Raw genomic sequence first — 27,525 nt, forward strand, 5'->3', positions numbered from 1 at the left:
CTGGAGATGCTTTAAGCCAATGGTTTGTTTAGAGATGATGTTTGCAGCTGACTGGATACAAATACAGATCTCTTTTTCTCCCTTGCAATTTTCTTCTTTACTTGAATGTTTTCTTCCTTGTTCTTTCCAGAAATCTGTTGCAAGCTCCATCTCAGACAAGGTATTAAACAGAAACTAATGTAGAATGACCATCACAGACCACCTACAGCAGCTACAGCAATAGGGCTTTAGGCACCAAACCTATTGCTGGCACTAAAGGGATACCGCAGTTCACTAGCAACAACAGCAAACCCATGTCCTCCCTGGACAATCATCACTGGGACTGACTGTGCTGGGTTCTTAAAGGATGCTGCAGAGTCTCTCTGCTCATACGGATGGCTGCAGACATGAAGAATTCTGTGCTGCCTATTCCTTAGGCTTCCTTCTTTGTTGACCAGGTGCTGATTCACCCACTACCCATTAGAAAAGACAACATCTCTTTCCCTTTCCTAAGTAAAAGCTGTTTGGCAAAACAGAAGCTCCATGTACCTGGGGCTGCCGAGCCAGAGCCACCCCTGAGTATTGAATTCACATGATGTAAAGAACCATTTGAAGTGGACAAATTGCTTTCCTGAAATGAAAAGGCCCCCAGTGCTCAGAGGAGACACATTTGTCTGTGTTTACAAATGTTCCCCCCAGCCAAGCTGTGATACCTGAACGTGAATACACCGCAATTCTGATAAGAGATAGAAAGATTCATGCAAGTCTCCCTTCTGGCAGGTTAAAGCCATTCCCCCTATACACCCTTGTCACAAGTCTCTCTCCAGATTTCTTGTTGGCCCCTTTAGATTTCCCTTTTCCGGAGGAAAATCCCTCCAGACATTGTTTTGGAAGAGCTTACAAATCAGCTTTTTTTTTCCCTCTGGTTGCCACTATTCCTTAGCAACAAAGCTGGCGTGCTGAACATGGCTCTGCTCTAACACATTCCAGAAATAACTAGCAGGGCTGGCATTGTTTGGACTAACAGGGGGAAGTTAATGGGGCCATTTGCTAGGTGTTAGTGCTCTCCACCTACTGACCACTTGCACATCCCTGGGACAATCCAAGAAGCACCCACGTACAGTCCTGTGTGCACCTAAATATACAGACATGTATTTAAAGAGCGTTTATAAGCGAAGATTTTTCACAACTGTTACATGGGGGATGCAGAGAAAGATGGAGGAGGAGAAAATAAAGAGAAAACAAAGGCTTTCTTCTACCTCTTCATAGAGTAAGAGTCCGACTGAAGCCCAAAGTACCTTCCCCTCCCACCCAAGTGCTCTACAGCGGCCAGGAAGAGCCCATGTCCTTGTCCTCCATACAGCATGAGCACCACCCTCTCCCCAGATCTGCAAACCCTACTCCCCACAAGTGGAGACATTGCAGAGAGGAGCTCGCACTGTGTTCCCACATCTCTCCATCTTCACAAGAGCATGGATATAGCATTAACCAATGCAAAAGTATTTTGTGACAAAGCTTGTTGCATTTTGAATCCCCAGGCTTGCTCTAACTTATACCTAAGAGGTCAAATCCCAAAGCTCTGAACCAACAGAAAAACTATGCAAAACTTCACATGCAGCGACAAAATGATGTTAATGGCACCGCAACATCAGTTGTCCGAGCACAACATCATGTTGTGACGGCTCTGCCATCAAGTAAATGGACTCAAACTGTGGCACTACACGAACAAAGACGTATGGATGAAAACTGAGTAAACATGTCCAAAATTCAGGAGAACATAGCCAGGGCTCTGGCAAGTAGCACTTCATCAATGGCACCATCTGAGGCTTTTCTCTCAGTGTTTTCCATGTATCAGAGCTGCTACTAACATGCTACTATTACACTGAATGGTACCATGGTCCGTTGAATTTAAGGTTAAAATGGGGCAGAAAAAACCAGCAGATTTAGACCTCTTTTGATTTGGTTTTTAGAAGTTCTAATATAAATCATTCCCTGACACCTTCAGCCCAACAGAAGGGAGTGGAAAGCAGATCACACCAACTGATCACAGCAAGAACTGAAAAGTTCCATACACCTCCTATTGCCAGCCAGAAGGCTCCCTTTCTGCTCTGACACACGATGCCTCAGGTGCAAGCTATCCTACTACTTATAACCCCCCTCATTTTTAATGTTACATATTCGCCTCTTCATAAGAGTTTGATACTTCAGCATCAATGAACCCAATACAAGGCATGGATTAATGCACCACTGGTGCGCAGTTTGGGTAGGTACAAATCATTCAGCCTTTCCCAAGGTGCTTCACCACATGCCTCGGGTATGTTCAGGGGGCTGTGATGCACTCTAAGTGTCCAAATTGCTATACACAGCTCTTTATTGTACATCTCCCCCAGCACTTCATTGCTAAGACAACAGCCTCCAGTGTGATGGTACCTCCAGGCTTGCAGCTAAAACAGGGCAGCGTGCTGGGTGCCCACAGGCTTAGGGGCACCCGGAACTGTGATGGCCATGAACCAGTTAACACACAAATCAGCTTATAAATTAAAAGCTAGCTGTTAAAAAATCTCCTCTTCTGACAACCTTCAATTACAAAGACTTGCTCTATTCACACCCAAATTAAATGTAAAAATCTGACTTTCAACTGCTAATTAGCCATAGAGGATACAGTTGCATCTCTGTTATGGCATATTACACTTTCTGTTAATTGTTATTTACTCACACTGTTTTGAAAGCACCACTTGAGACCTAGCAGAGTTTAAATGCATCTTTGTAAGTCTTAAGTCAAGGTTCAGGCATCTTTTTGGGAGAACAGACACTGTAAAAGTAAAATACCAGGTCCTGGTTTGGTCAAAGTCAATGTATGCCTGCTGACATCAGTGGAGCCACAATGATTTTTATACATGCTGGAAATCCACCCCAATATGGTGTATACCTATTAAAGATAGAACAAGCAGACCCAAAAGTGGTTGAAAGTGGTAGCTGTGAAGATGGAAGGAGATAAAAAGAGGTGTGTGTGGGGGGGGTGGTAAAGGGAGGAAGAATCTAACCCACTGTTTTTTATTTACAAAGAAGGAAAGAACCCAACACATTAAGAATTCAATCCTTTGGTGACCTTTTCCTTCACTGGAGCTTTGCAAGTGAGCACCAAAAGGCAAAACCAGCAACGGTAAAAGAACCGAAGCTTTTCTGTATCACATGGAGGGCTGTTAACACAGGTAGCATTAGCATCTCCTAAAACCTGCTTCTCTGTTCTGATGATCTACTCCTTGGCTTGCGCATTTAACTAGGCTAGTACTTGGCACTCCCCTCCCAGTGAGCAAAGTCAAAGCTCTATGAACAGCACTGTTTACTGCCTTAATATGTGCTACTTTTTATACTTGTGCTAATTACAGAAAGAAAGGCACGTTACACATCAAGGAAACACAAAGAAAGCATTATATCAGTTTCTGTTCTTACTAACGTAGGATTTGTGGGGATTTTAATTTGCTTCAACTGAGAGCTTCACAAGATGAAATTCAGGCTCTTCAATAACAACACTGCACAAAGGGGAACACATTTACTTCTAATGAAATATGATGGGTTTGCAATGAAAAAATCAGTTTTGCTTCATGGATCCTTTTCAATAACACTAAACGGTAATACACACTAGCATACCACCACAGAAGATCTGATACTATCAAACTGCTGAGTACATTAAATGCTAAAAAGCCACCGAGAGGCAAATGACCCTTAATGTTTTATTCTCCTTTTCATGGCACTGAGCTGGAGTTCCAATTCATCTTCCAAAGCTCACATATGTAACCCAAGAAGCCCGAGGCCAAGTTTTGTCACTTTCAAAATCTCTGGTATAATTGTCATTGACTTTAGGAAGGTCAGATTTTTGATTTATGTAATTTGGGGGCATGAAATACTATTTCTGTCTCCAATGAAATCAATGGCAAATGTAGGTAAGATAGGCTCGGGCTTTAAAGATGAACCAGATCATTAAATGTGTATCACAACAAGCAATGCAACATTATCACTCATGTGACGTATAGCAATCAAGGTCTCGAATATCTGAGCTCTCTGAAGTACTCCTTTTGGGTATGGTTTCAATAAAGCAAAGATTATTGAAGCCCATTTCTTTCTTTCATCATCTAAGGTAATAGTCAGAAATCAGCTAATATCTTTGCTTTCTCCTTACACGATGGCTACTGGAATTCAAAGGGTATTTCTTAAAATGGAAAGCTAGTCCCTGCTGATTTTGGGAAAGAGATAGAGTGTCAACACGTTACATTCAACCTGCAATCCAAGAGCCACCAAAATGTCTACACTGAACACAAAGGGGATTTTAAAACTAATGGAAATGTAATCAAGTGCAGGTTTTATCCAACAGCATTCTGTTACATTGCTCCAGACTGCTCCTGGTAACTCCTGTCTGGAAAGCTCAATCTCCTCAAGTAAACCTTTGATCTACATGTTCATTGCCAAGTAGTTTCAAGTATTAGAGAATTAATAACCATGCAATGTATTTCCTCATTTCTAATTCTGCATGCTGGATGGTTCTTGGGAAAACCAAGCACTATCTGTCCAACAAACGGCACCATGGTTGTTTGCAACATTTAATTTGGTGGTTTTCTAGCAATACAGTGTATTTTCAGTTTATGGTAACAATACTGACAACGCTGGTATTGTGTCGCTGCCAGAGAGACAGTTTTCTTGTAGGGCATGAAAGAAAAGAAGACCACCCCGTCATCCTGGCAAGGGTGGAATACACTGCTCACCACACAGCCGGTGGGATGAACTGCAACTCCAGCTTTTTGTTCAGCTGCTGTGGGGCATCTTCCCTGTGGGTTTTCTGTTGATCATTTATCAACTGTGTAACTGCAATCATTTCTCCTATTTCATTCAGATAGTGGCAGCAATAAACACTGCTACTCAGGAAGTATCTGTAGCTTGCACTGTCTTCAGCAGTTCAAAAGGAACATGAGCAGCAGGTCAAGGGAGGTGATCCTGCCCCTCTGCTCTCCTGAGACCCCACTTGCAGCACTGTGTGCAGCTCTGGTGTCCTCAACATCAGAAGGCCATGGAGCTGTTGGAGCAAGTCCAGAGGAGGCCACGAGGATGCTCAGGGGCTGGAGCACCTCCTGTACGGAGACAGGCTGAGAACATTGGGGCTGTTCAGCCTGGAGAAGAGAAGCTGCGTGGAGACCTCAGAGCAGCTTCCAGTGTCTGATGGGGGCTACAAGGATGCTGGAGAGGGGCTCTTCATCAGGGACTGTAGCGACAGGACAAGGGGTGATGGGTTCAAACTGAAACAGGGGAAGTTCAGGTTAGATCTAAGGCAGAAGCTCTTCCCTGTGAGGGTGCTGAGGCGCTGGCACAGGGTGTCCAGAGAAGCTGTGGCTGCCCCATCCCTGGCAGCGCTCAAAGCCAGGCTGGATGGGGCTCGGAGCAACCTCGTCTAGTGTGAGGTGTCCTTGCCTGCGGCATGGGGTTGAAGCTGGATGATCTTAAGGTCCTTTCTAACCCAAACCATTCTATGATTCTCCATAGTTAACAGCACGTGAAATGAAGCAAACATAACTGCTCTTCCACCCCTTAACAGATCCAGAGTCCTGGCAGTGGCATCTCTTCACAACACTGAGGAAGGAAAATGAATCATGGAGTTCATATGGACCACTCACCTTCAAAGGGCCACAGTTACTGCAGGACAAAGGAGGCATTCCTCCCTGGCTAGCTTCTGGTGTCTGAGAAAGGGACCTCGCCCTCCCCAGGTATGAATATACTTATGGGGCTGCTGAAGCTACCACCACCACCATCTCTACCAAGGCAGGTTTTGAATATGGTGTCCTCCATCCAGGAGTAGAGATACATGAAAGCGCCAGCTGAAGTTGCTCTATGCAGCTTGGTAGTCCCAGTCTACATCTACTGAGCAAGTAGTGTAGCCCAGCAGGGATAGTTTAGTATGACAAACAGTAGTGCTAAGAACCCAGCAAACACACCAATTCAGGGTGGCTTACTTGGGACCAGTTTTACTTTAGTCTCCCACAGGTTGAATAAGAACTAGATTTTGGATACATTGGGTGCACCTCCTGCTTCACTTCATCCAAAAGCACCCCAGTTCATAAGCACCAAGACTGCTGTGAATGAAAGCATAAGACATGCAGACAACTGGAGGGATTCACATCAAAACCAGATTGCTAAACCAAACTAAAACGCTAGTGCAGATGTACCCTGCGCCAGCTGGCTTGCTTTTTCACTGGGGCTGATCACTGAACACCCAGATGTGAAGTGATGACAGAAGCATGGCCAAGAAAGATGTTTATAGCAGGGCTGGAACGGGTGGTATTTCAGCTTCTGCATCAACAGAGGGAAGGTGGCGGAGTCTGTGCACTGGCTAACGCTTCCAGGTGTACCATGCAAATGGGAATTTTCCCCGAGTTTACTCCTTATGCAAGCCCATAACCATAAATAAATGAAGGTAATTGTAGCAGCTGTTGAGCAGGGAGCTGCAGAGCCTGCCAAGCAGTGACGGCAGCATGCAGCGAGTGCTGCCGCTGGCAAAGGAACAGCTACAACTGGTTTCTCCTTCATTTTTCAGCCATAGCCAAGGGACATAGATGGTGCGCACAATGTACACTACTACTGGGAGGGGTTAGGGGGGATAAATCCCAGTCGTGTTCAAAGGATGCAAAGCAGAATACGTAAGAACAAATAACAGAAAGAGCTACTTTAAGAGTCTTTGGATTTCTTACGCTAAAGCAGTATGCCCTGTCCTGCAGCTCTTGGTCTCCTTGCTAACTAACACAAGGACAAGACTAGGCCTCGGGATGCAATTAAATACAAAGTCTTAAACCCATTACACTAAGAGGAATGGTTAATAGCACAGTAGTGCAACATGCATGATGCAAGCAACCCAGATATTTAACTGCCTGATCATAACTTGCTGTGGCACGAATCCACTACTAAATGCCTGGATTTTCTCTTGCCAGCAACTCCATGTAATAGTTATCCTTGACCTCCACATATCAAAATGCTTGCTGGTTTACCGACTTCCACTTCAAAGCTCTCAAAGGTAAAACTCCTTCCCAAAGAAGTTAGCAGGAATATCTTCACTTAGGAAAATACTGAGTGAAGTAAGTGACAATTTAGTTACACTGATGTAACAGCAACATTGCCTGAACCAAGGTGCTGAAGGGGATCAACTCACTAGCCCGTTGCCTGCTTTGTGTCTTTGCATTGCAAAAAACAAAGTCCACTTTTTCCATGCAAAAGGCTTCCCTGTAACATTTGTTGTCATCTACAGGGTTTACGAGTAGCAATGTCTAAAACTGGGCCCTCACAGGACATTGCTTTCCACAATAACCTCATTAAAGCGGAATTCCATGCTCATTTTTAAGTGTTTCCTGATGATCATTGATATTCCAACTACAGCTGATGTGCCTGCAACCACTGAGTTCTTGCTCTCTCAAGCAGACTGTAATATCTGAAAGAATGCACTTTTGCTTGCTTTGAATCATAAAATCCCAGAATGGTTTGGGTTGGAAAGGACCTTAAGATCATCCAGTTCCAACGCCCCTGCCATGGGCAGGGACACCTCACACTAGGCCATACCACCCAAGGCTCTGTCCAACCTGGCCTTGAACATCGACAGGAATGGAGCATTCACAACTTCCCTGGGCAACCCATTCCAGTACCTCAGCATCCTCACAGTAAAGAATTTCTTCCTTATATCCAGTCTAAACTTCTCCTGTTTCAGTCTGAACCCATCACCCCTTGTCCTGTCACTACAGTCTCTGATGAAGAGTCCCTCCCCAGCATCCTTATAGGCCCCCTTACAGATCTCTCATGCCACATCATGCCAACCAGAGGCAGACACGCTTGGGAGAGTACTGAGTGTGTACTCCAAAGAAACAGTCCAACTGGATGGCTGTTTTCAATTGTCACTTTTGATGCATGATGCTTTTAGGATGGGAGTTACAAACAGTTTTCTGAGCCAGTAAAGCTATTCACATTGTTCTGGTGCCTTTAAGAGCCCTTATATCCAATTTTCGTGGCCCTGTTTTGCCAAACATCTTCTTCCCAAAGGAAAAGAAGAAATTTCCCAGCAGTATCTGGCTACCAGAAGGATTTGCTGGAGCTACGATTGCTTTACACAGTTAGCATGAGGCCATGCTAACTTCTAACCCAGAACAGCCCAGTAACACTGTCCTACCAAGACGGCAAGCTGCTTCAAGACTTCCTGGGTGGAGATAGGAGCCAACTGATCATACAGCATCAATGACCACAAGCTAGGTCTTACAGTATCTGAATAACAAAACTGATCCACATCTTACAACTTTATGGAGCTGAGACAGAGTGACTGGCCTTCACAGCCAGGTACTGTCTGCAATACCCAAGCATCACGCCAGTGAATTCTCTCCTTCGGTTTGCAGGCAGACCATCTGACACTGGCAAAATACAGCTTTCCATGCCAGTCTTCAACATATGTATGAGAACTAGTAGAATAAATTTTATCACTCTGTTCTGGCTATTATTCCAGCTCATTTTACTGAATACAACACCACTGACAGCCAGATCCCAAATTGCGAGTCTTGTGCATAAAGGAATAATTTTAGAGCACTCTTCCTCTAATAAGTTGAGCCCTCTCAATTCCCCTTAGAGCCAAATGGAGTTGAAGGAGCTCCCTAAAACCCCAAAATATTCAAGTGAAAGATCATTATTCCAAATGTTCTGAGTAAAACAGAAATCCACTCATTCATAGAGGGTGGCTTAATGAAATACTCTCAAAACACAACCCTTCTTGGTACTCATGATGCCATTCATCTCCATTCAGCTTTCTACCTATTTTACAACAAGGAAAGAAAAAAAAAACCCACAAAGAACCTTTTCCCTTCTACTTTTATATGAGGATTGCGTGTCATCTCCCAGCTTGGCAATCTGATGGCAAGCAAAACCAGCAAGAACGTTAATCATTCACAACCGCTGATGGCAACCAGCCTTGCAAACAGGAAAAGTCAAAAAGGAGACAAGGGGTTTAGCTACAGTATCTGAAGATCCTACCCACCCAGTGTGGCACCTAGTAAAAATCATGTTGCTGAGATGCAAACACAGAGGAAAAGAACTGGCTGCCAGGTGGTGTCAATGTGTTAGGAGACCAGACTCACAGGCATCCTTCCACTCATGGAAAAGGTTAATCCTCTTAAAACGTATATATGTATCATTTCAATCAACTGAATACGCAAGTAGGCAAGACAGAAAGCCTTTAGCAGGTACATACAGGTGATCTATCTGAGACCCTCTACATTTCTTTAAGATTGGCTGTGGCTTCAGCCATAAGGTCTAACACTGGCTCAGGATGCTCCGTCTTGGAACGGTTGGATTTGATGATCTTAAAGGGTTTTTTCAACCTAGTTGATTCTATGATCTTGTACTTAAAGGCTTAGTCTCCTCCTAGTCATCTGGGCAGCTGTACTGAAATACGCCAGCTGCTCTTGTTTTGGGAAAAAGCCCAGTAGATTACAACAGCAATATTAAATTACCCCTTCTGAACATGCACTTCACAGCATACCCATAATGCCTTTGAGCAGGCTCCGTTAATGTAAGAAATACAAACCCTAAGCAGCTTTCTGCTCTGGTTTTCAGATTTCATTGCCCTTCAGGAAAACAGGAAAGTCTTGCTCAGGACTCGGTATGTCACTCGGCTTTTCCGACACTTGGCTTCACACTTGTTGGGACACAACTTTCTACAGCACTAGGAGGAACATGTTTTAGCTGTTACTGAGCTAAGCAATATTAACTGCAGACTCTTAACCCATAAAACCAGAATAACAAAGGTATAAGATATCCTCAGAAGTAAGATATTATTCCCCAAACATACCCCTTTACCATCTGTTTCTGACCACAGGGCCAGCTCCTGTTCCTCTCCCTTTCTCCCTCCTCCTTTCCCTTCCTTTCTGCTCCACATACTGCAGGTACCAGCGACCAGCCAGAGTCACATTTGGGTGGAAACCAGGCTAAAACAAGGTTAAAGTAACAGGTCAGAAATGACAAAGCGACCAAGGAGAAGGTAAATAGGAGCTGCCTGCTGGCTTCTGAAACTGTTCAGCAGCTCAGCTGAACCCAGAGAAGTCATATTTTACACACAAACACACAGACCTTCACTGGCCTAGACTGAAGAGATTTCAGTCACATCCTGCTGCAACAGATCAGACAAGTCCAAGAGTCCCATCAATACCCAACTGCTACAACAAAGCATCCCGAGTACCTCTCTGAAGTATTGAAGATTCACTTCTTGCTCAAACCAGAATGCATGTTTTTGGTACTGCTGACAGTCTCTGAATAGATGTGGCAGATGAGAGTCTTGGTATTCTCACTGTAAAGAGTACATGGGTCAGTCCAAAATCCATCCTGCATGAACACATCCTAACTGTAACCGCCTCTCACCCAGTAACTCCAAGAACAGAGTAAGTGAACTACACCCAGCTGGTTTCATTAAGGGAAGTTGATTTATCTGTTGAATAGTATCTAATAAAGAAGCTAAACCCCAGGGAATAACTAGGCACAAATACAATAAAAATCTAAATACTGCTGGCATTTCTTAAGTCTATTTACGGACCAAGGTGTTTTGCATTGTTTGTGATCCTGGGAAGGGAGGAGGAGCACAGTGTGTTTCTGTAAGCCTTTGGGACTTAGCACGATGTCAACTGTTATTTTTAAGGGACTGAATTCAATGCCCATTTCATTTTTATGCTCTTTATTAAAGATTAAATTAGGCTCTAAATTAGCTTAAAAAATGATGAAATTAATTTGTTTCAGTTGTTCTTGATTTGCAAATAATCAGAACCCATACTGTCCAGAAAATTCTTCTGATAACACACGCATCTACATAATGAAATGGGCTCATGCAAAGCCCTTGTTCGAAAGACCTCAGCTCTTCAGGGGATGAGGGGAAACACACGGCATTTATACTCTGATCCTGAATAGCTGCTGACTCACAGCCCCTCCTCAGTGCCGTCACAAAGTGCCAGGGTGGGCAGAAGTGGAGAGAAACCGGATGACCTGCATTTCAGTTGTGAAGCATTCCCATGCAGAAGAGGGACAAGCCTTTCAGCAGCACACAACTCGTGCAAGCCCTGCTGGTACCAAGGAACCAGACTGCAGTGCTGTAGCGTACAGACGCGTTCAATACTACACCAGAAATTCCACTATGGATCAAATAAAGGTGCTCCAGGGCTTCATCTGTTAACAACCAACCATCCAGATTTACAGTCTGTCTCATCTTCCTCTTTCCCACAAAGCTGTTACAAAGCAACTTTAGGCAGCACAGTGTTTGCAGAATGGAGTCCCACAGCATGACTTTAACCAGGAAAACAAATTCTAGTGTTCACATTCAGATCTCTGTAGATGCTTTTCTGCAACAATGATGCCCAAGCTGCATGACTCATTTCTTATCAAAGTAGACAAATGTGAATACCCTGGGGAGGATCAAGGAGACAAGAGTCATTAAGCAGACAGCTACCAAGATCGGGAGCCCAAATGAATGCCATCATCAGAATGGGAATTACCCTTCCTTTTGTTGGTTTTTCTACCACTCCTGCTCAGCCTCCATCAAAATGACTTTGATGATGCTATTAGAAAACACAGGTTCTCATAGAAAATGGGCTCGGAATGCCTCGATGCAGCTATTCCAGCTCCTGTAGCAAAGGCCAAATTAGCTGGTTGCAAAATGGTTGCTTCTACAACTAATAGAAGTGACTGTGGGGTTGATGCGACAACCAGCAGTTCTGGAAAAGCTCCCAAGCCATTCATGTTTCATTTAGGAATCTGGACCGCGAGTTTGACATTTGATTACATCTGAATTTCCAAATTAAACAATCTGAAGAGCATGAAATTAATAACACCAATATCTCTAGGCAGTGACACAGCTCCCAGCGCCTCCCTGGGCGTTGTTTGGCACCAGCAGTTAACAGAAGCCCTGATAAATCCCAGAGTCAACTCTCTCCAGACTAAATGCAGGTGCTTTCCACATCTTACTTTCAGAGCCTACATAAGCTGAGTGTGCATCACAGATGAGACCCATTTCGCTACAGCTCTTTGGAATCAAGTCAGCTCACTGCTCACTGCAGAAGCAAAGGTGTTCACCTGCAGCTTCTGCTTCCTCACACCTGGAATTTTGCATTTATTCCGTATGCAACCATTTGAAAATGAGTGCAAGTGCTCACAAGAGCAATATCAGGCAGCAGATGTCCAAGCACCTCAAATGACACTGTGTCCAAGCCAGGGCTGGGGAAAGCAACAGATGTAGGTGTTCCTACTCCTCTGTGCTGCCAAGACTGCTCCGTTAAGGCAATCAGGCTGAAGACCATCAGTGCAACAGCTAAAACTTAATGTCTAAATGCATCTCTCTTCTAAATACCTCTCACCAGCTGCTTACTACTTATCCCCTGATGGTGTCTGGGCACTTTCCCTCCCAAAAAGCAATCAACCTCTTCCAATGTGGTGTTAAAGGCCAAGTCTGTTCCTTCCTGAACGTATGAGGCACATGAAAAGGTCACAGAGAGCCAAAAAGAACCACTCAATGGCTCATTTCTGCATGCCGGGCTGGGAAGGGCCCTACCACAACCAAAGCTGACATTTGGTTTTGCCATCAGGAAATCTCTCCTGTAGCACAGGAGTAGCATTACTGCCCTCCTCATCCTCCCCTGCATCTGCCAAAGGACATCACACCAAATTCCTCACTACTGGAAGCCGGGTTCAGCTCCACGGATTCAGTGGAGAATGTAACCCAAGGCAGGGCTTTTCATGATCCTACCACTGTTTCTGCCAATGAGCTGTCTGACTTGCGCCCAGAGGATGGGTGAGGAATAGATAAGCCATGTTTTATCAGCAGAGAGGCTTCTTCAAAATCATAAAGGGATTTTATTTATCATTGGATTCAATCATCTTAAAGGTCTTTTCCAGCCTAAATGATTTTATGATCCTATTTTTAAGGGAACTTAGAGACTTCACTGTGCTTTCGTACCTCCCCTGCTGGAGTCCCTGCCTCTCTGTGGAAAAATACCTGGGCATGAGCTCAATTTAAACATCAGCATTTGAGTTTGGTGCCTATTTCAGGGAGGGACTTTCCTAAGAACGTTCATTCCTGAGTTAAGGAACAGCCACTGCCAGCATAGGAATGCACAAACATGACCCAGGAGCATAAGTACCAATACACAACTTTGGTTACTCTGCACTCCAATACACACTTCACCTGCTTCGTTCCTACTAGTCCAAGCAGCCAGGCTAACCTTGAGTGCTAAAGAGCTATTCCAAGTATGAGGGGGTGCTCGATGTCCAAATAGAAGCAACTCTTACATTTTTAGTGGCATTGCTAAGATATCTATAAGCTATTAACAAGGACAAAAGAAAATCTTACGTTTATGATCCCTGTTGACATTTTGCCCCTTACCCACTCAGCATAGCTTTTTCTCATCTACCAAAAGAACGTTACTCAGCTTCCAGCCTACCAAAGGTGTGCTTGAATTCTGTTTAGGAATCACAAAGGAGAAGGATTAGTTTAACTGAGTAGTGCTCTGGGACTCAAAAAACCTCCACTCGCTCCCTACTCTGACAGGGATCTTCTTTAGGACATTTGGCCAACTGCTTTATTTCTCTACACTACTGAAAACAGCACTACTGTTCTGTTACCCCCTGTGAATAGGGACACCCCATCTGAAAGAGAGAGATACCATTTCCTTTTTGCTGCCCATCATCTTGCCTTTGATATCACAGTCTCTGCAGAATTGGGACTTCTCCCCACTATGGGTTTATACAGCAACTACAATACAATGGGGCATTGGTACAGCTCAAACCCTCTAGACACCACTGGAATACTAATATTTAACTACTACCCTAAGAAACCAAAGCTACTGGGGGAAGGTAAACCGAAAGCTTCAAAATCAAGTCATGCAGGCCTTGTACTGACAAAACTCTTCCTGCTCTCCAGATGTCAGGATTCAGCCATAAAGGAGGCAGGCATGATTTTAACAACCAAGCTGATTAACTCCTTCTCAGTAACACACGTAGAGGCGGAGCCCAGCCTGGCAACATATCTGTGACAAAAGAGAGAGATCTAAACCCCCATCTGACTGACAAACTCAGGTTTTTCATTATTCAAAACAGAAGACTCCATACAAAGGCAACTGCAAAGGCCAGAGCTTAATTAATCTTACATTAAGAATCAAATTGTTCAGAGCTAGATATTACTGATTTAACTCCACTCTATGAGATATCATAGCCTGTGATTTAATTGGCCGATTACTTATCCCTGATGAGAAACTGGTAAGAATGCTCTGCCTCAGACTTGGTGGTTGTGGTAAGGGCTAAAATGTGCAAGTCCGAATCAAAGCATTCTATCAATCATTTGCAAAGCAGACAGCTGAAATGGTTTGGAATGATGAATATATTGGTATTTTGTTATTTGTCACAAACTAATACAAAGTCCTATTAAAGTTATGCAAACTCTTCGTCCAGCATAAACGAATGATGCTCCAGGGGCAATAAAACACATACAGTATCTAGTTAAGTTGTTTTTCCTGGCTAATACTTTACATACAGAGCACAGAGATTTATTTTTGTAAATACCTAACTACTTCCCACATTTTTCCCAATGTGGCTGGGAAAATCAGATCTCGCTTAGATGTTGCAATCAAGCCATGGACAAGATGCAGATGCTGCCATCCGCAGCACACAACGAACTCTTGGTCCATCATCATTCTCTTGGTCCCTGCCAACTGGGAGCAAGTTTATTGATGTCTGCATGAGAAGCCCCAAGGATGACTGGTAAACAGAGAAATAGGGAGATTTTGCAAGGAAGAAAAGCATGTCTCAGTTTTGATGCCATTTCCTATCAGTCCTATGCTCAAGAGATGCAGCTCAGATCAAGGCTATTGCACAAGTACTGAAAAGCCTCATCTGGGACCACTGTGCAGGAGTGACAAGAACAGCAACAGAAAGAACACAGGAGTATACATACCCACACACGAACAGCCATGTGCTTCAACACACCCTCTTGAGCAACATAGTCACCCTATATGTGCTGACGCTATTTGTGGCAAAACATATCGTTTGCTTCATCCACTTCAAACCCTTTTGTTCTCATTTCTGTGCACATTCAACATATCAGCACAAATGAAGACATTTCCATCTTTTATATGGCACATTACAATGGCTGAGCATTTCAAGCTCTATTAGGAGTTCACTGCTCATACAGCTTCAGGGTAAGTGCCACAACTGACTACCTCGTGCAGAACAAGATGAGGCCTCCGCTCTTCATGCTGTAGAAAGCAAGCAGGGGACAGTGGATTCCTAATATCCAGGCAATGCCAAGCTAGTGTAAGATTAACCTTTGTTCCTTCCTTTTTCTGTTACCTTCTGATGCTGATGCCTTATCTCATTTATGGTGCCTGAATAGGAAAGCATTATCGTTTCTAAATCCAAAGGTAAAGATCTGCAAGCATAAGCAGCTTTGCTTCTTTATCACTGAAGAGAAATACCCCACACTTTGGGATTCAGTGCTCACAATAACTTACATCAGTTCCTGGGAGAGCAAAGAGGGAGAACTGGGGCTGCGATTTACCTTATCATTTGGCTTAGCTGCATGCATTTTTCATTATGGGCAACATAAAATGAGAACCCTTTATATTCCGGGGATCCACAATTTAAACTTAGATATCATCAATGCTTAGCTTCATTCTGCAGCATGTGATATTTAGGAACTTGGTTGAAAGAGATGATACCATTGAAAATTATTATAGACAAGATATATCCCAAGGAAAACTGCCAAAGAAGGAAAGCCTTACAGTGAAAAAGCCCAAAAGACACGAGGGCTTCTAGACAGATACACTTGCTCAGTGCGTGGAGAGGGAATGCCTGAAAAGGTGCTAGGTTAGTAGTGATCCTGCTCAGCTGCCTCTCCATCTGCACATGCTCTTCTTGTCTTTGTAGAAGTCCCCCACAAGCTAAAATCAAATGCTTCAGCCATGGTGCTCAAGGCCTTTCAACTCTGCATAGGTAAAATGCTACAGCTCCACTGTGCTGGCATCCTAGGAATGATCACTGAGCCACATGGGTTCAAATAAGCTTGGGTCGCGGTAGTTTTTCTTCTTGGAAGGAGGGAGTCCTATTTAAAGTCCATTCAACAGAGGACCTTCATGGGCACTGGAGCAGGCTTTTAATCACAAAACACACCTTGAAACAGAAAAGAATAAATGGCAAGTGTTGTGCCTATGGGATTTCCCCTTATCAAACTATTAAGGTGAAGTGGTGTCTAGGGAGGAGGCAGCTGGAAATTGCATACTGCCAGTGCTTTTAAAAGCTTCTGCTACTACTGTGCAGGGGATGAATCTTATTACACGAGATAGTATTCTTGCATAGAAATGAAAGCAGAAAGAAAACTGCTGCAAGGAATCAATTAGCTGAATGGAAGGTTTTCTTTTTCCTTCTCAATCATGTTCCAGTTTGGTGTTTTCTGAAAGTTCTTCCCATTTCTTTCTTTCTATCATCGTCAAGTGCCTGAAATTCTCTCTGATAGAAGGCAGCTGCGTCCTACTCAAGTTGACAAGCCCTGGAAAAATGCATCTGACAACCCAACTCTGGAAAGATACATCTGCAGCGTAAAAGGAATCAATGCAGCAAGGTACAAGCTCTTGCTCAGCTGCTGCCTTCTGACACTCTGGTGACTGCTTGGAAGGTGATTTAGCCTGTGGGCATGACAGAGAGGGCTCCAATCTTGTCAGGTCTCCCAAACAAAGCAGGACTGGCACTGCTCAGGACTTGGATGGAAAGCTATTGCAGAAGATAGTACTGGGGATTCAATAGATGGCAGACTTACCTCAGAGGCAGGACTGAGCAGACAAACAAGGGTGATATCAAGGGCAGAGGGGGTGCAAAAATCGGGCACAGGCTGAAAAAACCCTGAAATAATCTTGGAAGATCATGACCAAGTGTTAATCCTTTACTGAGAAACGACACTGTGCCAGCCTGCAGATGTCCTCTCACCATTTCCAATGGATTCACTCTTACGAAACCCTGACATGAGCTTTAAAGTCTCTATTTCCCACTCCAGAGATGGCTTAGTGAAAAGTGATTTAGTATGTGTGTGTGTGTATGTGATCGGAATTCCACTGTACAAGGCAAGGAATACAGTGTCAGATGGGCAGCAGATGTCACAAGAGGTACAGCAAAGGATGAATGTTTTAATTTGTAGTGTTGAATCACTTTCACATCACACAGCTAGGAGATGATTAAGCTGTGACTTTGACCATGTAATCAGAGGGGAGAGGTAGAACTTCACTTACATCCCTGTAAGATTTATCCTGTAAAACGTAAGCAGTCCTGAAGAGGTGGGAGACAGAAAGCTTCACCTTCTGCCATGCCATGCACGGCTTGGCTAGACAGCAGAGTTCAACCAATGTCAGTCACGAGCTGTCTGGACCAACAGCAATGCTCCATGCCCAATCTTTAATGCAGGAAGCAAAGTTACATCATGGATCATGTCTCTCTAATTATTTTGTCTTCACTGGCCAGACATAATGCATTATATCAAAGCTTCAAGGTACCTGTCCTTGCGGACAATACACTACTTTTAAACAGTCTTCTCCTAAACATGAAGTCTTTGAGCTGGTCTCCAACAGAACATACAGCTCGATGCGTTCCATATATCAAACTCCATGCAACATGAATAGCTCTAGAAGAAGGCCTTCTAATGCGTTTATCAGTGTCTTGGGTGTCTGCCTCTCTCCTTCTCCCATCAGAGCACTGTAGTGACTTAATCCTTGCAGCTCCAGCTCAGAGAGTCTGGAAATCCTACAGGCTAGGAGCACCTTTAATTTTGCCAGCATTCAACACATAGAACAAGCGTCTCTTTCTTTATGGATCTACCATGCAATGTCAATCTCATCTCACACCATTTTTTTTTCCCCACCTCTGATACAAGAGAAAACACCCCTAAGTCTTGATGTATACAGAATCCCAGAATGGTTTGGGCTGGAAAGGACCTTAAGACCATTCAGTTCCAACCCCCTGCCATGGGGAGGGACACCTCACACTAGACCATGTCACCCAAGGCTCTGTCCAGCCTGGCCTTGAACACTGCCAGGGATGGGGCAGCTACAGCTTCTCTGGGCACCCTGCACCAGGGCATCAGCACCCTCACAGGGAAGAGCTTCTGCCTTAGATCCAACCTGAACTTCCCCTGTTTCAGTCTGAACCCATCACCCCTTGTCCCATCGCTACAGTCCCTGATGCAGAGTCCCTCTCCAGCATCCTTGCAGCCCCCTTCAGACACTGGAAGCTGCTCTGAGGTCTCCACGCAGCTTCTCTTCTCCAGGCTGAACAGCCCCAGTGTTCTCAGCCTGTCTCCATACAGGAGGTGCTCCAGCCCCTGAGCATCCTCGTGGCCTCCTCTGGACTTGCTCCAACAGCTCCATGGCCTTATGTTGAGGACACCAGAGCTGCACACAGTGCTGCAAGTGGGGTCTCAAGAGCAGAGCAGAGAAGCAGATCACCTCCTTCTACCTGCTGCTCACACAGGGACAAATCGGTATGTTCATGAACAACTGTGAACACAATGAATGCAGAGCAGCTGGACTGGCTGCAGGGAAGCATGCATGGGCTTGTGACTTTACTTATATCTGCACGTGATTTATGTGCTTACATATATGCACAGTATTCGTCCTTTGTAAGTTTTGAACACTCAGTCCTTTAGATTTCTTCCCATCTTTTTCTGAACAGAGAGGGAATGCTCCACACTGCTCTTTATGCACAAACTATTATTTGCCTTGTTTTCAGAGAACGAACAAACAACCTAACTAAAAGTTAGTAGCAAAAGAGAAAAGGAAACAAAGCAGTGAACAATGATCAATTGAGATAGTCTGGAATGGGATAAACAAACATATTTAAGAGGAGCCCTACCAGGCAAATTAGATTACTATTTCAACCCTTCAGAGAATTTCATCACTCATTCCATCACAGGTTTGATTTATGGTACCATGCAAACCATTAGGCTTTGGTACACGGTGCACAGAGATCTGCATCTGGTGAAGAAAAGACCTCAAGAAGGGATTTATTGAGGTTGACTCTTGCCCCTTTGTTAGCAATTTATGACAGTCTCAGTGTATCAGTGACACAGAACTCAGAAAACCTGCCAAAATACACAAGGGGCTAACAAAAACATCAGCAATTGGGGCTGGTTAAATGAACAACAATGTGACTGGCATGAGAAAACAGGCAACAAACACAGAATACACTGTTCTCATTCACCTGTGTGACTACATGCAAAGGACGTGTGCATATTATGATGTCAGGATACAGCAGCTCAGTCACTCAAAAATGCACTCCAGTGAACACTCTAAACTTGTAAGTCTCAGCCTCTGTTCTGTCAATGATGCTGTGTTGCTTTTGACCAACTACTTTACCTCTTTGCTGCAGTTTAACTAGTTGTAAGTGAAGGGAATCTTACCTACCTGCCTTAGGGGAAGGTTTAGGATTCTTAACTACATGATAGAACTTCAGTGTTATCATCAAAAAAAACCCTTTAACTGAAAAAACCATGAGGTACATTTGAAGGAGTTTCAGCCATTTGTATTGATTCATCTCTTAAGACAGAAAATGTTTAACCCATTAGAGGGGGGGGAGAGAGAGCTGGAAAGAAACAGACTTCTCGATCATTACTTTTCAAGTAATAAAGGGATGCAGGTACTACACAGCTGGCATGGATTGCAAGGGAGGGCCTCAGCTAATGACACCAATACAGCCAATAATGACACCAATACAGACCTTAAATATTTATGACTGTACATACAATTAAGTATGATGCCAATTCACAGTGAGAACAAAGTCCTCTACATAGGTTCTCATAAAACAAAGTTGTGTGTTCTGTGCCAGTATGTGTTTCTCTGTTGGGAATGAACTACTGTTCACTTAGTCCTGCTTTTGGCTAGCAATGAGGATCCAGCAATATTCTCCTCCTGATTTCACTCTAAGCCAACCTTGGTGACCTATCTGCCTCATAACAAAAGTCTTGACTGAACAAAGAAGCCATTCCTCATCCGTTTCACACCACGCAGCACAAATGAAAGCCCTGGAAATGTTTTATTCCTCCATAACACCCGTCGCAAACGTGACAGCACTTCATTTGTCTTTTATCCACTTCTACACAGTAACTGTATTACCAACCCGTCCTGGAAGGGCAGGAGCTCGCCTCTGTGAAAATGTGAGAACACATTTTGAACTGCTTCGTGCTTGCAGCAACCTGCAAATTCTACTACAGAAAGGCATGCATCTCTGGATAAGCAGGCCTGCATGGCTCACCAGGGAAGTGGTGCACAAAGCAAGACCTGACCTCAGGTACACGCGCGCCTTGGGCACATCTTGCGTATTGATGTAATTAACATTGCACATTTCTATGCGTATTCCATCATCAAACAGTTACAACTTAATTTCAAGAACGAGCAATTGCTTTAAGACACAGATAAATTGGCTTGGAAAAGGCACACACGATTCCCAGTGGAAATTAGTTTGAAAGAATCTTGATGACTTCCTACACACAGCAAAGCCAACAGTATTATCTCAAAAGGTCTCCGTCACTGTTATTTCAGTGTAGTTGGCCTTATTCCTAGCAGAAATCGGGAATTACTCGTGAAAGCAATCCCATTGACTACATCCATGCCCCAGTACAGGTTTTGTTGGGTTTGTTCCAACTTATTCATATATTTTCAAACCAATTACTATGGTACCTGGCTCAGGCGAACTTGACCTACTCTTGACTCTGTTCTTGCCCTTTCTTTATCTTTAATGTAATAACTACTTTATTTACCAAACTGTTTTCATAGTCTTAACATGAAGGGCATCATATTAACCACGAGATGCTCACCTTGGTATAACATAACACACGATCCCCTCTGCAGTTTACATATTTTAAGAAAGCCTATTTTATAAGCCTGCCAAAAGGGATTACAAACAGATTAAAGGAGAAAACTGCCAACTGCGCTAAAATACGCGGTCGATACACTGTTAACCACAAATCCATAACTGTTGTGCTGATAAAACATTGCCTAAGCTCCAGTTTGTTCAGATTGCTGCTTCAGATTCCTCATGACACGATCAGCAAAACGAGGAAAAGAAATGCTGCTCTTTTCAGAAGAGCTACGTGGGCCTGCTGTCGTGTCTGTATAATTGATTTTCAGATTCCTCTCCTGTGTTTTAAAGTGATTAAAGCATGGAATTTCCACTTTGACATTTCCTTCAGCACACCCAGAAAGTGTTCTGATTTACAAAGTAGGCCTTACCATTCAAGAGACTAATTCCACCTTCTGATTAAAGAGGGCTACTTTGCTCAGAGAAGCAGCAGAATCTCCACCTTCAGAGGTTTCCGAGACTCACCAAGGAAGAGCCGCAGTTAACCTGCTCTACTGATGGCAGTAGCCCCCTTTGAGCTGGAGGCTAAGCTAGGTGACCTCCAGATATCCCTTCTAACCACAGTTCATGATTCCATGACTTTGTACTTGGTTGGTGACACAAGCATAGAAAGCACTTCTAGAACAGTTCTTTCTAGAGTGCTCCTTTCCCACCAGGGAGTTGTCAGTGACACTCTGAAGTTGAAGATTTTATTTTATGAGGATATGTTGGGAATCCTCTGCCACCTAACATCCTCAGAGCGGTGCTATCTGTTGGCATTAGAAGACAGCATGCAAAAGGACGACATAGAATCATAGAATGGCTTGGGTTGGAAAGGACCTTAAGATCATCCAGTTCCAACCCCCTGCCACGGGCAGGGACACCTCACACTAGACCGTGTCACCCAAGGCTCTGCCCAGCCTGGCCTTGAATACTGCCAGGGATGGAGCATTTACCACGTCTTTGGACAATCCGTGCCAGTGCCTCAGCACCCTCATATGTTGCAGACAAGCTGAGGACAATACTCTCCTCATGCTGACTAGGGCTAAGGAAAAGATCTTGATTGAGCAATACGACATAAACACATGAACAATTAACAAAGAGATCTGAGTCCCCTTTCCCATCACAGGCTCTTTCTCTAGCAGAAGGCAGCTGAATGAAGACATAGGGTAACATGCAAAAATCATAGAATCATAGAATCATAGAATAGTTAGGGTTGGAAAGGACCTCAAGATCATCCAGTTCCAACCCCCCTGCCATGGGCAGGGACACCTCACACTAAACCATCCCACCCAAGGCTTCGTCCAACCTGGCCTTGAACACCGCCAGGGATGGAGCACTCACAACCTCCCTGGGCAACCCATTCCAGTGTCTCATCACCCTAACAGGAAAGAATTTCCTCTTTATAGCCAAACTAAACTTCCCCTGTTTAGGTTTGAACCCGTTACCCCTTGTCCTGTCACTACAGTCCCTGACGAAGAGTCCCTCCCCAGCATCCCTATAGGCCCCCTTCAGGTACTGGAAGGCTGCTATTAGGTCCCCACGCAGCCTTCTCTTCTCCAGGCTGAACAGCCCCAACTTCCTCAGCCTGTCTTCATACGGGAGGTGCTCCAGTCCCCTGATCATCCTCATGGCCTCCTCTGCACTTGTTCCAGCAGTTCCATGTCCATTTTATGTTGAGGACACCAGAACTGCACACAATGCTCCAGGTGAGGTCTCACAAGAGCAGAGTAGAGGGCAGGATCACCTCCTTCGCCCTGCTGGTCACGCTCCTTTTGATGCGGCGCAGGATACAGTTGGCTTTCTGGGCTGTTAGCGCACACTGCCGGCTCATGTAAATCCTTCTGTTACTCCAAGTTCTTCATACATGCTAAATACAGAGTCTATAGGTCTACCCTCCCTCAGCATTATAGCAACCTGCTTCTTTAAAAGGACCTCGAGAAAAGCCACAGCTCACAAGTACTCTTCATTCAGACTCAAACATGATTTAAAATAAGCCAATTAAAACAACTACCCTAGAATATGCATGTGCTAAAAAATGACTACAGGTCTCTCAAATGCATTGAGACTAAGGTAAACCAACAGATTATCCAGCACCCTGCTATCTCCCAAGAAATATAGCCTATTAGTAGCTTCTTGTCTTACAGTTTAGAACCAAACATTCACTTAATAGTCTACATTTATACATGTGATCACCTCCAGCTCTAGATGAAAGAAAGCATTTAACATCCAAACATAAATTTATGTATGAAACCCATCTCAGTTGCATAGAGTCTGCTTGAGAGAGCATCTGTTCTGTAGCAACTAGCTCCATCCATTAACATTTGGTCTATGTTAACCATGTCACGTATCACATAAGCAAAAGTAACTTAAAAAAGGCTAAAATGATTCACTTGCAAAGAATTAGAATTGAGTATGCAAATATTATTACTGAAGTTATACAACACTTGAAGCATGAATCACACTAACAGCAGACACTTCCATTTCTCTCTGAAGTGCAATCTACTTAGAAAGTCATTGCTAGAAGGTAACAGTTGTGCCAAGGTGGTGTTTAATATCTAAATAACTGATTTAAAAGCCTTGCTAGCTGATAGGTGCCCACAAAAGCATTCTGTCTGTTTGCTATAACAGTTCAAAACAGATCAGTCATGTAAGAGAGCTCTCATGAGGGATGGTTTTTTTGCCCCACAAGTCAGCATCCAATGCTTAAATGTTTTTCATCTGAAGAAACCAGAAGACAAGCATTTTCTTTTCCCGTATATACATGAAGCCAGCTGTTAAAATAAGCCACCCTGAGAGCTTTTATTTGGGGTTAGATTAGCTCCTTGTTATAAACATACAGGCACAATTGTGTGGTCTAGTGATTTTCAATCTTTCTCCCTTTGCAGGCCCTTCCCCTTGATACTGTCCAATGGAGGTGAGGCAGTCTTGAGCCAATTTAAGCCTCATGACAGGAAACTTATTTTACATTGCTTTCTGCTGTAGAACATTCAGAAGTAGCTCAGTGATACCCAGGTATCCGCAGATTGCCAGCATCATGACTGCAGTGTTGCCACCACAAGTCTACTCATACTGGCATTAGCGTGCTCTCGCATAGGAAACCTTCAACCAGTAACTGAACTGTTTTGGTTGTAGTTATGATTGCACAAGCCTTTTGCACACCACACTTGACAGCTGTAAAACCCATTTTGATCAAAATTATCTCCTTTTTCACCTTTTTAATATTTATGACCATAATGGTGAGGCGCTGGCACAGGGTGCCCAGAGAAACTGTGGCTGCCCCATCCCTGGCAGTGTTCAAGGCCAGGTTCCAAGGGGCTTGGGGGACATGGTCTAGGGTGAGTGCGTCCCTGCCCATGGCAGGGGGTTGGAACAGGATGCTCTTAAGGTCCTTTCCAACCCGAACCAGTCTGGGATTCTATGATTCTACTCACACAACACATTGCTATATAGTCCCATAAGAATTCATGCCTTTCATGACTTGCTATTTCCACAAACTATTCCATAAACTTACATATTTGTAAGTCATAGAATCATAGAATCCCAGAATGGTTTGGGTTGGAAAGGACCTCAAGATCATCCAGTTCCAACCCCCTGCCATAGGCAGGGACACCTCACACTAAAAAGTCATTTAACCCTGAGATTGTCCTGTGTTTTGAATGCTGAAAAGTCTAGAATTTCACCCCTAAAAAGCCCACAGCTTCAAAATTTCCTTCAGCTTGCGATAAATTATGAAAAATACACAGAAGGAGAAAAACTACTCAACAGAAGAGCAAAGTTCTCAAGCGCAATACCTGCTTCTAAAAACATCCTCAGCAAGAACGTGCTTTGCAACTACAGCAGTGGTTTTACACAATCTATTCTAATATATTGATTTTTCAGGCCACAGCTGTTGTCCTTTAGATTTCATTCTCAGCCATCCCTTCTTCTTATAATCAATGCAACTAAAGCCACCGCAATATTTACTTCTGCCAACTTCCTTCACCCAAGTGTGCCCATTTTTTCCCCTCTTTTTGGCTGAAGTATTTTTCGGTAGCTTGGCTTCAAAGTGGAATCCAAACTTTTTGGCTGTGTCTCTCATAACTACTTACTGTATATTAAACAAAAAGCCACCAGGCATGAATGACAAAAGTAAGGCTAACTGAAGTCTGCTTTTCTCAAGCATGTAATGAGCCTGTTGCAACAGCTACAGACTCACCGCCATTGCAGAGCATCTTTCAATGTAGAAAACATCTCAGCTCCCTGTGCATTCCCCTGCCAGCATGCCACACCTTAAAGGGAGGTGTATCCATCTACAAAATACAAACTTAGGTAAAGTCAATGCGTTAAGTTACACCTCATTTATGCTCCCCCACTCTGTAAAAGGACAACTGTCTAGACAGGGTGTTCACGTTCTCTACAGGTGCCTCTTCCCTTCTCCTGCCTTCTTTAACCCCCAAAACACAGCATTAAACGCAAAGCATCAGAGCAAGCCCGCCACAGCCAGGATGCAGTTGTGAGTGCTGAAACAGAGCTGTCACAAACGTCACTGCACCAAGACTCCCAGACTCAACTAAATTATTGTAATGGGTTCAGTATCAGTCAAACTTGCCCCCCTTGTCAGAAACAGCGCCTGGTTTTTTGCCTTTTAAAAACAGCTATTAATGTCAGTCATGATTTGAAGTCAATCACACCAGGAGGGCAGTGCTTGGGTCTTGAAAACTCCAAGTATGACATGACAGATGGTAAAAGGCTTCCTTTGTTACTTGTGCAGCCACAACAACAGCTACTCTGCTGCCAGGATATATAAGCAGCAAAACAAGCAAGGCTCGAGGTCAGTATTTCCTACTGAGATGAGACACACATAGCAATGAAGGGCTTTTTGTTGCACAGGAACACATGAGACTCTAATCCTGGCACTTCCATGAAGGCAAGACCTGCATTTCAGATACTGGGTTAGAAAACCTGTCATGCATGTTATTAAAAACAAATACCATTTTCCCTACATGCCCCAAAACAGTCCTGTATGGGAATACCCCATGCTAAAAGCCTGCTCATGCTGACAACTGGGCTTCCTGTATTTCTATGCCCTCTGTCTCTGAAGGCTCCTGCACTGTCATTGTGCACCTGAAAAGCCACACAGCCACCACACTCCAGCTCGATGCCAGTTCTCTCTCCCTGGGCTCCTATGCTCACAGAGCAAGGAGCCAAACAAACAACTCCTTCCTTACACCTGGCCTGATACTTCATTTACAAAGTGGATACCTCTGGTGAATGTGCCTCTATGAAAGGCCAAGGTTAAAACGTTTCTGTCTTCAGATGCAAAACACCACATTTGAAAAGGGATATCACAGAGATGGCCAAGCATTACACTGAGCAATGTGCTCTTTAAGCCATGAACATGACTTGTAAGCAGGTTCAAGAAAAGAAACACATGCCTAAAATCACTCTGGTTGCATTATGAAAACACTGAACAGATTTTTGGCACAGAGCAATAGTCTAAATTTATGTTTCACCACAGGCTGCTGTGCATCTACAAGGAAAAAGAAGGACTGGGGCAACAACTCCTTTCAAGGCGACACAGAAAATACAGGGTCTCAATACAGTAGACATTGAAATGGTGTCTACTGGTGAAACCATCAAAAGCGACCAAGATCCAGCAACCCTTCCTTTGTTGCAAGCCGAGATACTGCTCCTGAGAGCAGCACTGCAAAGGAAAGTGGCAAACATCACTGCATTAGTCCTTACAACAAGAACGCATCTTGTGACACGCAAGTGGCATTTCTTCCAGTTCCCCTCCCTCAGATGATGCCATCATATGAGAATGACAAGCTAATTCTCCATCAGGCTGTTGCCTCCTCACCATCTCCCCTCATGTGACAGTCACTGCTGTGAATGAATGTCCCTCTAAAAATCAATGCTTGGCTCTAAAAAGGAAAAGTAAGAATTTGACACATTTTATCAGTAAGCTTCTTTTTACAACTCAGTGACATAATTGTTTTCATTGCCTGTACTTTTGAGGTCTGGTTTTCACTTTTGCCCATCAATTTATGCTTGTAAAGTCCACAGCTATCTACAGAACCATCTACAAAGCAGTCTCTGCAGAATGCCATATATGAAAAATCACCCTGTTCAAGTCTTGAGGATTAGCTCTCTCTTAAACTTACAAGGATTTGCAATGCAGAACTGACACCACACAGCTTAGAATTCCCCAACAGCACGACAAAACTTCTTCCACAGGCAGATGCAGCTGAGAAGCATGTCTACCACTCGTCCTCAATTGAAGCATTTCAAGGACTGTCAACAGACTTTGTTTGCAGCCTCTCTATCCTAGCTCTCAGTGAAGGCTTCTGCCTTGATCTTACAGATCTTGCGTGGAACACAGCACAAGGTTATAATTAAAGGCAGGTACCTCTTAGTTGTCTAAGCCTTCCAATTAGTGTCCATCATGTGCTCTTCTCATCCCCAAAGGCTGCACTACAACACTGCAGCTGCTTATGGGGCAAATAAACAATTGTTATCTAGGTGTCCAGGATAACGCTTGCTAGTCATGAGTACCAGCAGATAAGAACAGCTTCCTGGAATAGGAGGTGGAAGACAGATCATTACAGCAAGAAAAGGTCAGTAAACAATTTACTTTGCCTCAGACAA

The 27,525-nt window shown here is 43.9% G+C and overlaps 1 protein-coding gene across 7 annotated transcripts in view; it reads right to left on the bottom strand.

The window, feature by feature from the left end:
* Positions 1-27,525, bottom strand: part of TMEM108 (transmembrane protein 108) — a 254,374-nt gene that overhangs the window by 109,720 nt on the left and 117,129 nt on the right. Inside the window, exon 3 of one of the 7 annotated variants that reach the window (XM_065665576.1) lies at positions 10,226-10,333. The exons of the other annotated variants lie outside the window; for them this stretch is intronic. The gene's annotated coding sequence lies outside the window, so the exon portion shown is untranslated. The remainder of the gene's footprint in view (positions 1-10,225; positions 10,334-27,525) is intronic. 7 annotated transcript variants of the gene reach the window in all.

This window comes from Lathamus discolor, chromosome 2 (genome assembly GCF_037157495.1).
Source record: "Lathamus discolor isolate bLatDis1 chromosome 2, bLatDis1.hap1, whole genome shotgun sequence".
Taxonomy (NCBI): Eukaryota; Metazoa; Chordata; class Aves; order Psittaciformes; family Psittacidae; genus Lathamus; species Lathamus discolor.